We start from the raw sequence: 13525 nt of genomic DNA on the forward strand, positions 1-13525 counted from the left end.
TAGTTAGGCAACTGGCTTAGCCACTTGTACAAAAAGACCCCAAACACATTGGCTTTCACAAGACAGGCCTCCGTTTCTCTTTTAGGTAACAGTACAGAGATGGGCAGGTAGACGGTACAGAGCACTAGCTGAACTGCTCCACAAGGTCATTGGGTACTGAGGCAGGAATGTTGGCATTGCCATCATCAATACATGGCATCCACCTGTGGATCCAAGATGTCACTCCAGTGCCACTTCAGTTGTCCCCTTTCCCAGCCAGGTGGAAGGGGCAGAAGAAGCAGAGGGCTAAAAAGCTTTTTTTTTTAAGGACACTACCTGAAAGTTGTCCTTCAATTCTGCTCACATCCCTTTGTCCAAAAGCTTGAAGGGAAGCTGGGCACATGCCCTGCCAAAAACTGCGGGGAGGGATCTGATTACTACGTGGAAGAAGGCAAGACTGGGTGCCTCTGAGTAGCTAGGAGTCTCTGCCATACCTAATTCTTTGGAGGTTATTCAAATCCTTCATAAGAATCTGACCCAGTGGGCAACACCCCAGTTTTCTATTCTCTACCTGAGAAGCTCCCCTATCACCTATTTGAGGTTTCTATCTAAATTTCTATCTGAGAAATTAGTTTTTCTGCTTAAAAAGAAGAGAGACACTCAAATCAGTGAGGTGACTCAGCCGAAAGCACTTGTTACAACTTGGAACTATGCCTGAACCCCTGGCCATGGCCATTCTGACTCAGTCAGGGGAATCTGAGGTGAGTGGTGGTACTGTCCAAAGCCAGGCTCCACCTCCTCACATAGGAAGTTCATCTGCTTTCCCACCCTCCCCCCACCCAATCTCTCTTCCCCACTCATACCTAACAGTTCTCAACCTCAGGAGAAAATAATACCAAGATTGAAAAATTCCATTTTGCTTCAAGGGCAGTTACTGGGTTTCCTCATGAAATGTCTTCACAGTGGATGTGCTACATCTTCACTCTCCCCCAGTAATTACCACCAAAGTCCCCCTTCACCCACTGTCCTCAGAGGTACTAGGTGAGGTGGGACGGGAGGGGGGGCTAGTTATCTCCATATCTGGCTCTTCTTCTGACATGAGAATGGTATTTGTCAGGTCTCATGGCTGCCCCCATCCCATTTCCAGGACTCCCCTCAAGGCAAATGCTGATCTCCCCTTGAGCCAAGTGTGCCTGTCACATCCTGCTCCTCCAAGAAGCTCCTGCTGACTGGAATGCAGATCAGATGGCTGGATCTGGGGTAGCCTCCTTGGCCCACAGGAAGGAAGCAGCACAAGAGAAGGCTGAGTAACAAGATAATGGGAGCCTGAGTCCCTGAAGATTGCAGAGCCACCATAGCAGCCCTGAGCTGCTGTTTCAGACCTTCATCTTGTCTAAACTACCTTCATTTAAGATCTCACTTAAAGCATCGACACCATCCTAATTGGTGGTGATGGGGGAGGTGGGTGAAATACTACTTTCCAGCTGTCAAAGGTAAAGCTAGATACTAATCAAAGCAGTAAGGACAGATTTTATTCGATAACTATTGCAATAGGGAAGAGGGTCCAGTGTAAACTAAACTCTACTTCAATTTGTGTAAAACTGGGCATTTTAAAGGGAGAATGAGGGAGGAGGGAGGAGGAAATGAGGAAGGGTGGGAGCAGAGTCAGGGAAATGGAAACAAACAAAAAGCGTGATTAAGCCATTGGGATTTGCTAGCTGACAGTTATGGAAGCTAGGCTCCTACTCTCCTACAGAGACTGGGAGACAGGGACCCTATCTTCAAGTGTTGGCTGGAACAAACAGAACATTCTTTTGAGTTTTCCCAGGCAGGGACTTCAGGGGGCTGGAGTAGTCATCCTCAGGGACATGGCCTTGAGCTGTTAAAAACTATGCTGGTGTTTGTCTCTAAATGCAGGATACGGGTGGGGTCGTTATGCGCCAAGCGCTCTTCCGCAGTGTTCACCCTCCTCCTCACTCCCGTATCTGGGATCCCTGTGGGGCGGCCCCAGGAGAGCTTGGCGCTTAGGCCCTCAGGAGAGCGAATCAGATCCAGGGCTTCCTGGCTAGCAGCCCCGCACATGCAGGCCCTCTTCTCTGCAGGAGACAGGGCAGCCAGGGGAAAAATCATTGGAGAACAAGCTAGGAGAAAAGGAGCCGCAGTTCTCATCCTCCTTCTTGGTTTCTCTCATGGTTTGATAAGCTAGAATGGGCCTTTAGTCAAAATCTGAGTCCCCTGCTTCCTAGAGCTGTGGAGCAGGGAGCAGGGTGGTCTGGATTGCACTTCTGGAGGCTCCGAAAGTGCAGGGGCAGGGATTGGGGTCTGAGCTATGACTTCAGGAGCACCCCTCAGACCCCCCATGCCTCATTTTGCACCCTAACAACTCCTCTCCTTACCCCACCACCAGCTCCTTGCCCCCACCCCCTACCCCGTCCCCAGAGGACTCTCCTTCTCTCTTTCACACCCGTCCTTGACCCCAATTACCATGTGTGCTTGCTGGTGCCTTCCAAAGTCAGTCTTTCTCTAGCTGTGCGTCCATCTACCTGTAAATTTCTCCCTCCTCCTTTGCTTGGCTAACACCTACTCAACCTCAGCCATCAGCCCTCATCTGTCAGCTTGAACACTGCCTCTTCATTTTGTCTTTCCCTGAGCCTCCAAACCAGGTCAGTCTCCACTCCCTCCTACCTCTGGATTTCTATCATTTCTACCACCATTGCTTACCTGTCTCCCTGTCATTGTCATGACCATCTAATGCTTTTACATACTGGAATGAAACAGCATAAGGGTAGCAACGCTCTCACTCTTTCCTCATCCCTAGCACCAAGGAGGGGCTCAGGAAATTTCAGTTAGATAAGCAGACGTGGAAACCTGATTGAATGGTGGAAAAGAGGTGTAGAGCGGGAGAAAAGTGAGGTCCCAGCTGTCATCCACTCTTCCCTGAAGTCTGACAGTGCAAGGAAGCACGTGAAAAGAGAAGTATTTCAGGGTACAACAGAGTAAAGGAAGGCTGACTTAACACTGGGGTCAAAGCCAGCATGTTTGAAAGTGGAAGCCAGGGAGCCAGTGGAGAGGAGAAAGTTGAGAAGGTGGGGAGGGGAGTAAAGTTGAGGGGAGGGGAGTAAAGTTGAAAGAAGGGGACCTGGTTTAGAAAAGGCAACAAGAAAGAAAGTAAAGTATGCTCAAAGAGACAAAAAAAAGCAGGCATCACAGATCTTAGTAGTGTACCTGCCCCGTACCTGTTGCACGATAAATGTTTGAAGGGGAGAGGTGAAAAATTGTGTTTGCCTATTTCAAATGACCTCAGTCTTCTTAGGGAAATAGGAGGTTAGGTCTTATGAAAAATGGGCATTGAGAATCAAGAAATATTCTCTGGTGGTGGGATGAACTGGGAGATTGGGATTGACATATATAGACTAATATGTATAATACAGATAACTAATAAGAGCCAGCTGTATAAAAAATAATAAAATAAAATTCAAAAAAAAAAAGAAATATGCTCATTTGTTAGTGTATTAGTTAGGACTGACTAAGTTCTATAACAAGTAGACTCAAAATACAATGGCTTTACAGGGTAGTCTCTATGCTATAGAAATTTAATTCTTGCACCCTTAGCAGTCCAGGATGGGTATTCAGGTCAATGGTTAGTTCCCCTCTTGGTGATCATTTAGGCACACAGGCTCCATCATCCTCTAAGGTCTAGAGAAAATGGGAAGAACATGCAGAGCATGCAAAGGAAGTTCTCATGGACCTGGCATGGAAGGAACACACATTTCTGTTCACATTCCTTTGGAGGGATCTTAGTCATGTGTCCTCAACCAACTATAAAAAGGGCTGGAAGATGTTAGTCTAGCTGTGTGCCCACAGGAGAGAACAGAGTTTGATACACAGCTAGTGGTTTTCACCACTGTGGTAGGCAGAAAAATGGACCCCAAAGATGTCCACATCCTAATCCTTAGAACCTGTGAATATGTTACCTTACATGGCAGAGGGACTTTGCAGATGTTTAGGACCTTGAAATGAGGTAGTTATTCTGCATTATCCCCCTGGGTCCAGTGTAATCACAAGGGTCCTTATATGTGAAAGAGGGAGGCAGGAGAGTTAGTCAGTATCAGAGTGATGCAGCATGAGAAAGACTTGTCTGGCCATCGTTTGCTTTGAAGATGGAAGGGGGCCATGAGCTAAGGAACTCAGGCAGCCTGTAGAAGCTAAAAAAGGCAAGGAATGGATTCTCCTCTAAAGCCTCCAAAAAGAATGCAACTCCTGCTGATACCCTGATTTTAGCACAATTTCAGATTTCAGACCCATTTCAGACTTCTGATTTCCAGAACTCTAAGATAATACATTTATATTGTTTTAAGCCACCAAATTTTGGAGATTTGTTACAGCAGCAAGTGGAAACTAATACAACCAAATTTGGTAATTCCTTTTTTAAAGAAGTACCTATTAATGGTATGAAGCATTATTTTAAATTTTAAGAAGACAAGACTATGTGTTGACTTTCCACCTTATGCACAAGCCTATTGACTGCCTCGTGAACTCTCGGGGACCAGTCAGGGGTGGAGGACTTTAATGTGGAGAGGTTCTAGAACAGCAGTTCTCCAAATGTGGTCCCCAGACCAACAGAATCTGCCTCTCCTAAGAACTTATAGAAATGCAAATTCTCAGCCAACCCAGACCTGCTGAATCAGAAACTCTGGGACCCAGCAGTCTGTGTTTAACAAGCCCTCCATGTGATTCTGACACTTGCTCAAGTTTGAGAATAGGACTAAGGCTCTATTCTAGATCGAAAGAAACTACAAAGAAGCAAAAATGAATTAGCAATGCACAATTCTAAACTGGATCTTTTTATTCCAAAGGACATTATTGGAACAATTAAAGAAATCTGGATGGAGTCAGAGCATTCATAGTAATGAATCCGTGTTAATTTCCTGATTTTGATGGTTGTGTGGTGGTGATGTAGGAAGTCCTTGCTTGTAGGAAATATACACTAAAAGTATTCAGATGTAATGAGGTGCCTTGTTTGATGTTTGATTAATGAGGAACTTAATTCTTAAATGATTCAGGGAAAAAAACAGTTTTAAACTATAATTTCCATTTTTCTTTGAGACTATGTCAAGATTTTTTTTTAAATTTTGAAAATAAAAAACAACCCAGCATGATACCATTTGTCAAATATCAGCTTGGCAAAGGTGAAAAACGTGTGTAACACCTAGTGTTGGTGAAGGTATGGGAAACAGAAAGTTTCACAAACCATGATTGGAATTATAAGTTGTAATATTTTTGGAAGGCAATTTTATAATATCTATCAAAAATTTAAAAGCAAATTTTTCTTAGCAATTCTGCTGAGGGTAAGGAAATATATTTTATTGCAGCACTGTTTATACTAGAAAAAACTGGAAACAACTGAAGTGTTTATCATTAGGTGACTGGTTAAATAAATTATGGTATAAAATATGCAGTGAGTTACTTGGCTTTAGACCACAACTTCTAAAGGTCTTGAACCAAGTTCCCTTTTGCTAAAAGATTTTAAAAGTCTAAGGAAAGGCTGTGAAAGAATTCTGTAGAAAGTTATAAGGCGCAGGGTTGAGAGCTTGGCAGATAGCAGTATGACAGTCAGGTTCCAACCAGGAACATATAAACCACTCTAAGTATTTGGATGGAGAGAATCTTATGCAAGGTATTGGTGACATACTCAGGGATCAGAGAAAGCTGATACAGATACAGCTTTTAAAATAACAATGCTCAAGGAAATAAAAGACAAATTTGAGAATTTGGCAAATTATAAGAAAGGAGGCAGATGGAAAGTCCATAACTGAAAAATAGAGTATATATTTAATAGCAGATTACACAGTGAACTGGAAGATAAGTTATATCCAGAATGAAGCCTGGGTAGGGAGTGAGGGGACAAAGGGATGGAAATGAGAGATTAAGAGGCATAAGAGATACAGTGAGAAGGTCTAACATACCTTTATTTGGAGTCCCAGAAGGAAAGAGAAAGATAATGGTATAGAACTAATATTCAAGCACACAATGGCTGAAAATTTACCAAAACTGAAGAAAGATACATATCTACAAATTTAACAGCCCTAAGAATCCCAATCAGGATTACTTACTAAAAAGGTAATCCACACCTAAACATAACATAGTAAAACTGGAATAAACTAAAGACAGAGAAAAAATCTTAAAGAAGCCATTAACAAAAGAACATATTAAACAGGCAGGTGAACAGCTGACTGCTCACCAGCTAGAGCAGAAGTCAGAAATTGGTGGCTTGATGCCTCCAATGTGACAAAAGAATGTGATGCTCAACCTAGAATTCTATTCCCAGAAAAAATATCTGTTAAGAACGAAGGTGGGGGGCTTCCCTGGTGGTCCAGTGGTTAAGAATCTGCCTTCCAGTGCAGGGGACGTGGGTTCGATCCTTGGTTGGGGAACTAAGATCCCACATGATGCAGGGCAACTAAGCCCGCGTGCAACGACTGCTGAGCTAGCATGCTCTGGAGCCCATGTGCCAGAACTAGAGAGAAGCCCGTGTGCCACAACGAAAGATCCTGCATGCCACAACTAAGACCCAACACAGCCAAATTAATTAAGTAATAAAAAAAAAAATAAATGGCATTATTCAATTCCAAAAAAAAAAAAAAGAACAAAAGTGGAATAAGCTGTTTTTAGGCAAACAAAAGTTGGAAGGTTCTACCTCTAACAGGGCAGAACGTTCTAAAGAATGTTTTTCAGACACAAGGAAAATGACCGCACAAGGAAGGTTAGGGAGGGAGAGAAGAATGAAGAGCAATGGAAAGTAATTATAACAGTAAATACATGGATAAATCTAAATAAATATTTGGTGTAGAAAATAATAATAATGTATTTTAATACATATCTATACATTTATACATACATAATTAAAATTCACAAAAACAATAGCATATAAGATGAGATAAATAGTTAAAGTATTCTAAGATCCTTGCATTGTCTAGGATGAAGATAAGAGTATCAATTATCACTAGGCTTTGATAAGTCAAGAATGGATTTTTTAATTCCTTGTCCATTAAAAGAACAGAAAAAGTGTACAACTTCCATATCAACAGAGGAAAAAACAGAATAACAGAATAATTGTGATAGAATTCTAATAGAATAATTCTAATCCAACCTGAAAGAAAGCAAGAAAAGAGATAACAGGACTTAAGATTATGTGGGATAAATAAAATCAGTGAATAAGATTGAAACCAAAACATAACAGAAGTTGTGTATTAAAGACCTAATGCTCTTGTTAAAAAAAGTTATCAAACTTAAAACAACAACAACTATATGCTATTTCCAAGAGGCACATTTAAAATAAGGACACAGAAAGGTTGAAAGTGAAAGGATGGAAAGAGCTATGCCAGGTAACAATAATCAAAAGAAGCTGATGTTATTAATACCAGAAAAAAAATAGCCTAAATAAGCCAAAGGCATTACTACAGACAGAGTTTTACTTCTTAAAGTTTCAATACACCAGGAAGATATAAAAATTCTGTATTTGCATGCACCTAATAACATGACTTCAAATATATAAAGCAAAATCCACAGAACTATAAATAGAAATGGATAACTCAACAATTATCTCATTAATCAATAGAACAAGCAGATAAAAATTCATAAGGAGCAGAGAAGATCTGAACAATACATTACAAAATTGATCTAATGTCTTTATCTAGGTGACTGCACCCAGCATTTGCAGAACACATGTTCTTTTCCAGTGCCCGTGGAACCTTCACTAAGGTCAAATACACACTGGGCCATAAACAAATCTCAACAAACTTCAGTGGACAGCAATCATATAGAGTATGATTTCTGACCACAATGTTATAACAAAAAATATAACTAAGAAGTCCCTATATGTTTAGAAATTAAAAATATACTTCTAAATAACCTATGGGATCTGTTGTAATTATCTGTGCTTTCTGTTCTTTCTTATCACACCAGAGGTCTATGAATTTTAATTCTCTTTTTAAAGTACCAACCTTGACTTTTGATCCTCTCTGTTGTGTTGCTTTCTGTTTCATTGATTTTTGCTCTCATCTTCATTATTACCTTCCTTTAACTTTAAAAAAAATGGGATAGATCATTAGTCAACTTGACAATATTGTTCGTATGAAGTTTTACAAAAATACCAAGTGCTTTTTCATTAATCCTCAAAGCAACCTTGTGAGTTGGGTCTTTTCCCTCATTTTACAGATGGGGAAATTATGGACATAATTATTGCATTCACTGAAATACTGGCCCTAGGGTTTGCATCCAAGACCAGAGGAACTTCTCCTGCCCATCCCAGGGCCTCCTTTTATTCTTTGAGAACTTAAGGAACACTTACCCCATGGTTAAGATGGTTGATGCCTGGCTCTCACCAACCCTTACTTCAGTAATCACCAGCACATCTATTGCCAAGAAAACATAGAGGTGGGGAGGAAGTGGGGAGCAAAATGTGCACAATATGAGTGGGCAGGCTGCCTAGCCAGCAAGGAAAGTGTGAAGCAGCCCTTGACCCACCCATACTCTTAATCACTGGACTACAGTTGGAGGCTCCTCCTGTTGACCCCTTTCCAGAATAAAAAAGACAAAGCATGTTTGCTTAGAAACAGTGGATTGCTTGCTTAGAAGCAAGATACCACTGAGTAAACTTATGCAAGAAAATTTTTTTTCTCAAATACTGTGTAGGGTGGTCCTTGGAGGATTTTCTTGGCTTGAGGAAGGGCCTACATTCCATTGCCTGAGTGTCCAGATGTTCGAGTCCTTGGACAGGGGCCACCACACTGCCAGACTTACTTCCCACACCCTTCTACAAATGCTTCTCAGTCCAGGCACACTTCTAAGGGCTCTAATAACACTAACTTTTCCAACCTTCATTACAACCTCTGAGGTTGTTACTATTATTATTCCAACAAGAGGTAGATGAGGACACACAAGCAAAAAACAGGGTTTAGTTACTTGTCTAAAGTCATCCGGGAATAAGTGAAAGAGTCCTTATTTGAACCCAGGCTTCATGGTGGAAAGACTGTTCTCTTGGCTACTGCACTATGTCACCTCTCTACATGGGATTCACATAAACCCCTTCCTGAGTATAACTGATACTATTCATAGCCTGAGAAGAACTGCCAGGTCTAAATGGGAACACTCAATGGAAAGAAGAATCGAGTTAAGTATTCTGACTTCCTTCTGCATGTCTCCAGCCAAGGCCCTCAGCTGAATCTGGGGAAGAGGCATGGAGAGACCTCCCAGGGAATTCCCTGGGAAACCTTAAGTTCCTGATGCAGACTTCACGTCCCCACTGTCTGTCCTCAGCTAACTGATCCTCAGGTGACCATTTCTCAGTTTTGAATCTCATGAGGGAAAAGTTCCTTGCATTGCGTGACTGGTATTCAGTACCATTTCACCCTTAGTGTCTCTGTACATAAACCAAGATGAAATTATTTTTCAGGCTTTCACTTTCCGACAAATTTGCTAGAAATAGAGAGCACACTCCTATGGAAGCCTTTTCTAAACTGTTTATTAAGGTTTTCCCTTCCTGTTTTATTGCTCCTCCCTCCGCTTGCTCCTCCTGTGAATTCCATACGAACTGAACTCGTTTCAGAGTCTTTCCCATACTCCCCACATCCATAAGCTGTGAGACCTTTAGTAAGTTTTGGTTAAGTTTTTCTCCTCCCTAGGAATTTTCTCAGTTCACATAAAATTTCTAATTTATTGGCAAAATTTGTGACATAACATCTTATTGTTTTAATGTCTGTAGCATTTGTAACATAAAACTTTAGAAATTCGCTGAGACTTCAACTAAAAGGGAATTTATTCAAACTGTTGCAACAGGGAGTTTTAAAGGGAATGTCTCATCAAACTTGAGGAATGAAAGCGGTTTTATAGGGGAAAGAAACAAAAGCAGCACTGAACACTGCGATTTTGGTGGGTTTTGGTCAGGTCGGTATTGCAATCTTACAGAAATTAGTTTTTCTTCCTGATTTGGCTCATTGTGCCTGTTACATCCTGTTCCCGGAATGGTTGACTCAGGAATTTAGGAGTGAGCTATTCTCTCAGAATAGCAGAGAGCAAGGAGGTCAGTGTATGTTCAGAGAAGAAAAATTTACAGTTCTCTGCATTCCCCCTTTTTATTCCTGACTTTGGTTATTCACGCTTTCTCTTTTTTTCTTGATCAGTCTCACCAGATTTGAAACAGACATTTGGCTCTGTTCTCTATATTTTTCTATTTTGTTTTTTTCTGCTCTTTATTACTTCCTTATTTTACCTTTTGTTAGGATTTATTTTGATTGTTCTACTTTTTGAGATGTTGCTTTGGTGATTACCAGGTTTTCTGATTTTCTGAACTATCTTTCTAGGCTGTAAATTTCTCTCTAAGCACTGCCTAAGCAATATCCCTCTGGTTTTGATATGTAGTATTTTCATTGTCATTCAGTTGAAAATACTTTCTTCTTTGAACCATGATTTTAAAGTGTATTTGTAAATTTCTGAATATAATAGACATGTTCTAGGTATTTTTTATTATTACTTTCTAATTTAATTTCAATTATTTAAATTTTGTTGAGATTTACTTTATGGTCCAGCATATATGTCAACCCCACCCCACCCCCAGCTTTATTGGAATATAATTGACACATGCCATTGTGTAGATCAATTTTTGAAAATGTTTCATGCGTTCTTGACAAAAAATATGCATCCTTGATACACTGGTGCAATGTTCCATGCATATGCATTAGAATGTTTGTTAATCTTATTGTTTAAATCTGTGTCTCTACCAATTTTTAGTCTGCTTGTCCTATTAACTAAAGAGAGGTGAAAAAAATCTCTCATCATGATTGTGGGTTTTATATTTCTCCTTTGAGTTCTGCATATTTATTAGGTAGATACTAACTTATAACTGTTCTATCTTCCCAGTGTTTTTTCTTCCCTGAAACTTCTGTCTTAATGTAACACCTCCCTTTATCTCTAGGAATGGTTTGTGCCTTGAAGTCTCTGTTCCATCTAATATTAGTAGAGCTACACCAGTTTTCTATTGGCTTCATATAACTTCTTTCCATTCTTTTACTTTCGGACTTTGTGTCCTTATATTTGAGTCTTTTGTAAGCAGCAACATAGTGGGGTTTTGTACTTTCACCCTATGTGCTACGGTCTATATGTTTGTGTTTCCCCAAAATTCACAGGTTGGAATCTTAATACACAGTGTAATGGTGTTAGGAGGTGGGGGGCCTTTGGGGGGTGATTAGGTCATCAGGGTGGGGCCCTCATGAATGGGACTAGTGTTCTTATAAAAGAGACCCCACATGACTCCCCAGCCCCTTCTGCTATGGGAGGATGCAACAAGAAGTCTGCAACCCTGAAGAAAGCCTTCACCCAACAATGCAGATCTCCAATCACTCTGGACTTCCAGCCTCCAAAACTTGAGAATTACATTTTTGTGGTTTAAAAGCCACACAGTCTGTGGTACTTTGTTATAGCAGCCCGAACAGACACTGTCTGACAATCTTTGTCATTTAGTGAAATTAAATTAAATGTAAATATTGGTATTTTTTGGGAAGATTTACCATCTTTTTTTGGCCTCACCCCTCTTTTTTAATTTACCTCTTTGCTTAAAATTTTCTACTAGTATTGGAATCAAATGTTGTATTTTTATGATTCCGCTAGATTTTACAATATTCACGAGAGTAACCAAAACCTTCACCCTAATACCTCAATCCTTTTTACTCTCTCTTGACTTACTGATCAGTCTTGTCTGGTATTTTAAGCCTATCTTAACAACTCTACATTTTTATTGTTTGGTGTAAAATGTTACATTTGCTCACCTGTTTTTCTCATTTCTTTTTGCATCTCAAAACCCCACCTGGGATCAGTTTCCTTCTATATTAAAGTGCATTCTTTAAAATTTCCTTTAGTGAGGGTCAGCAGGGAATGAATGAAACAAATTGTCTTAAAATGTGATTATTTTGTCCTCATTCATAACAGATATCTTCATCTGGTATAAAATTCTAGGTTGACAGTTATTTTCTACCTTTATACTGACATTTTCATTCCACTCATTTGGCTTCCATTGTTGCTGTTGAGAAGTCTGTTTCTTTGAAGGTAATTTTTAAATCTTTGGCTGTTAATTTTTTTCTTTGATTTCCTGCAGTTGCACTATGATGCACATAGATATGACTTTGTAAATTTATCCTAATTTGTATTCTTTGAGCTTTCAAATCTATAGACCTGTTATTTTTCATCAGTTCTGGAATATCCTCAGCCCAATTACCTTTGTCCTTTTTCTTCCATCTTTGCCTTCTAAGACTGTGGTTAAATATATGTTAAAACTTCCTAGTGAGACCATCCCATCTTTCTGTGTTTTCCCATATTTCTCTATCTCCATGCTGCATTCTGGATAACTACTTCAAACCTATCTTTCAGCTCACCAATTCTCATTCCTACTGTTTCACAATCTGTTGCCAAATACATCTTTAAATATTTTAAGCAGTCGTTTTCACAAACGCACCCAATAATTCTAATGTGACTTTTATGTGGGTCTGTTTTTCTGCTGGTTTCCAGTCATGCTGCCTTTTTTCCTTATATGCCTGATTATCTTTGACTGCTTGCTGACTATTTCCTCTGAAAAATTATGTTACCTGAGGTCTAAATTGAAGGAGTCCTCTTCTGAGGAAGTTTTATTTGCTTCTGCCAGGTCTCAGGTTGTGTTTACCTGGGTTGTAAGGGTTGGTCAGGGACCACAATTTGTCAGGATGTTCTCTTTTCTCTTTTTCTTCAATCCTATTGCTATGCTCAGTAACGAGGTCAGTCTCTAAAGTACCCTGGGGGTGGGGAGGGGGATGGGTCTAGATTTGGTTTTTCTTGTCCTGAGGGTGTAGTACTTTGGGAACCCAGTTTAGCTTTAGAAAAGTCATCTATAACATTCATCACTTTGGGTGAACCTGGCCCTATCATCCTTCTCTCTCTCTCACTCTCTGGGGCTGGTGAAGTGGTGCCTAACTCGGCATCATCAGCAAAGTCTTCGGCCTAAGCTGTTTTGGTGTTCACCTCTGATGACGAGATCCCATCTTAAAACAGCCCTACCTGTTTAAACTGCAGTCTTTTCAGCCTCCATGCTCTTTTAAGGGGAAGGGAGGGCACACCACCTGCATTTTAAAAAACTGTCTTTTTGGGCTTCCCTGGTGGCGCAGTGGTTAAGAATCTGCCTGCCAATGCAGGGGACACGGGTTCGAGCCCTGGTCTGGGAAGATCCCACATGCCCGTGAGCCACAACTACTGAGCCTGCGCATCTGGAGCCTGTGCTCTGCAGCGGGAGAGACCGCGACAGTGAGAGGCCTGTGCACCGCAATGAAGAGTGGCCCCCACTCGCCACAACTGGAGAAAGCCCGCACACAGAAACGCAGACCCAACACAGCCAAAAATAAATAAATTAATTAATTAAAAAAAAAACCAAAACTGTCTTTTTCAATGTTTTTGGTGGGAAACTGATCCAAAGAACCTAGACTACCTTCACCAGAAACAAAGTACTGTCTCACCTTTTCAATATCAT

General features: G+C 40.6%; 1 protein-coding gene across 1 annotated transcript in view; it reads right to left on the bottom strand.

Annotated features, from left to right (window-relative positions):
* Positions 1-13525, bottom strand: part of ZFP62 (ZFP62 zinc finger protein) — a 51345-nt gene that overhangs the window by 21957 nt on the left and 15863 nt on the right. The window contains exon 3 of the transcript XR_011073210.1: positions 7983-8062. The gene's annotated coding sequence lies outside the window, so the exon portion shown is untranslated. The remainder of the gene's footprint in view (positions 1-7982; positions 8063-13525) is intronic.

Source organism: Eschrichtius robustus, chromosome 2, assembly GCF_028021215.1.
Source record: "Eschrichtius robustus isolate mEscRob2 chromosome 2, mEscRob2.pri, whole genome shotgun sequence".
NCBI classification, from domain to species: domain Eukaryota; kingdom Metazoa; phylum Chordata; class Mammalia; order Artiodactyla; family Eschrichtiidae; genus Eschrichtius; species Eschrichtius robustus.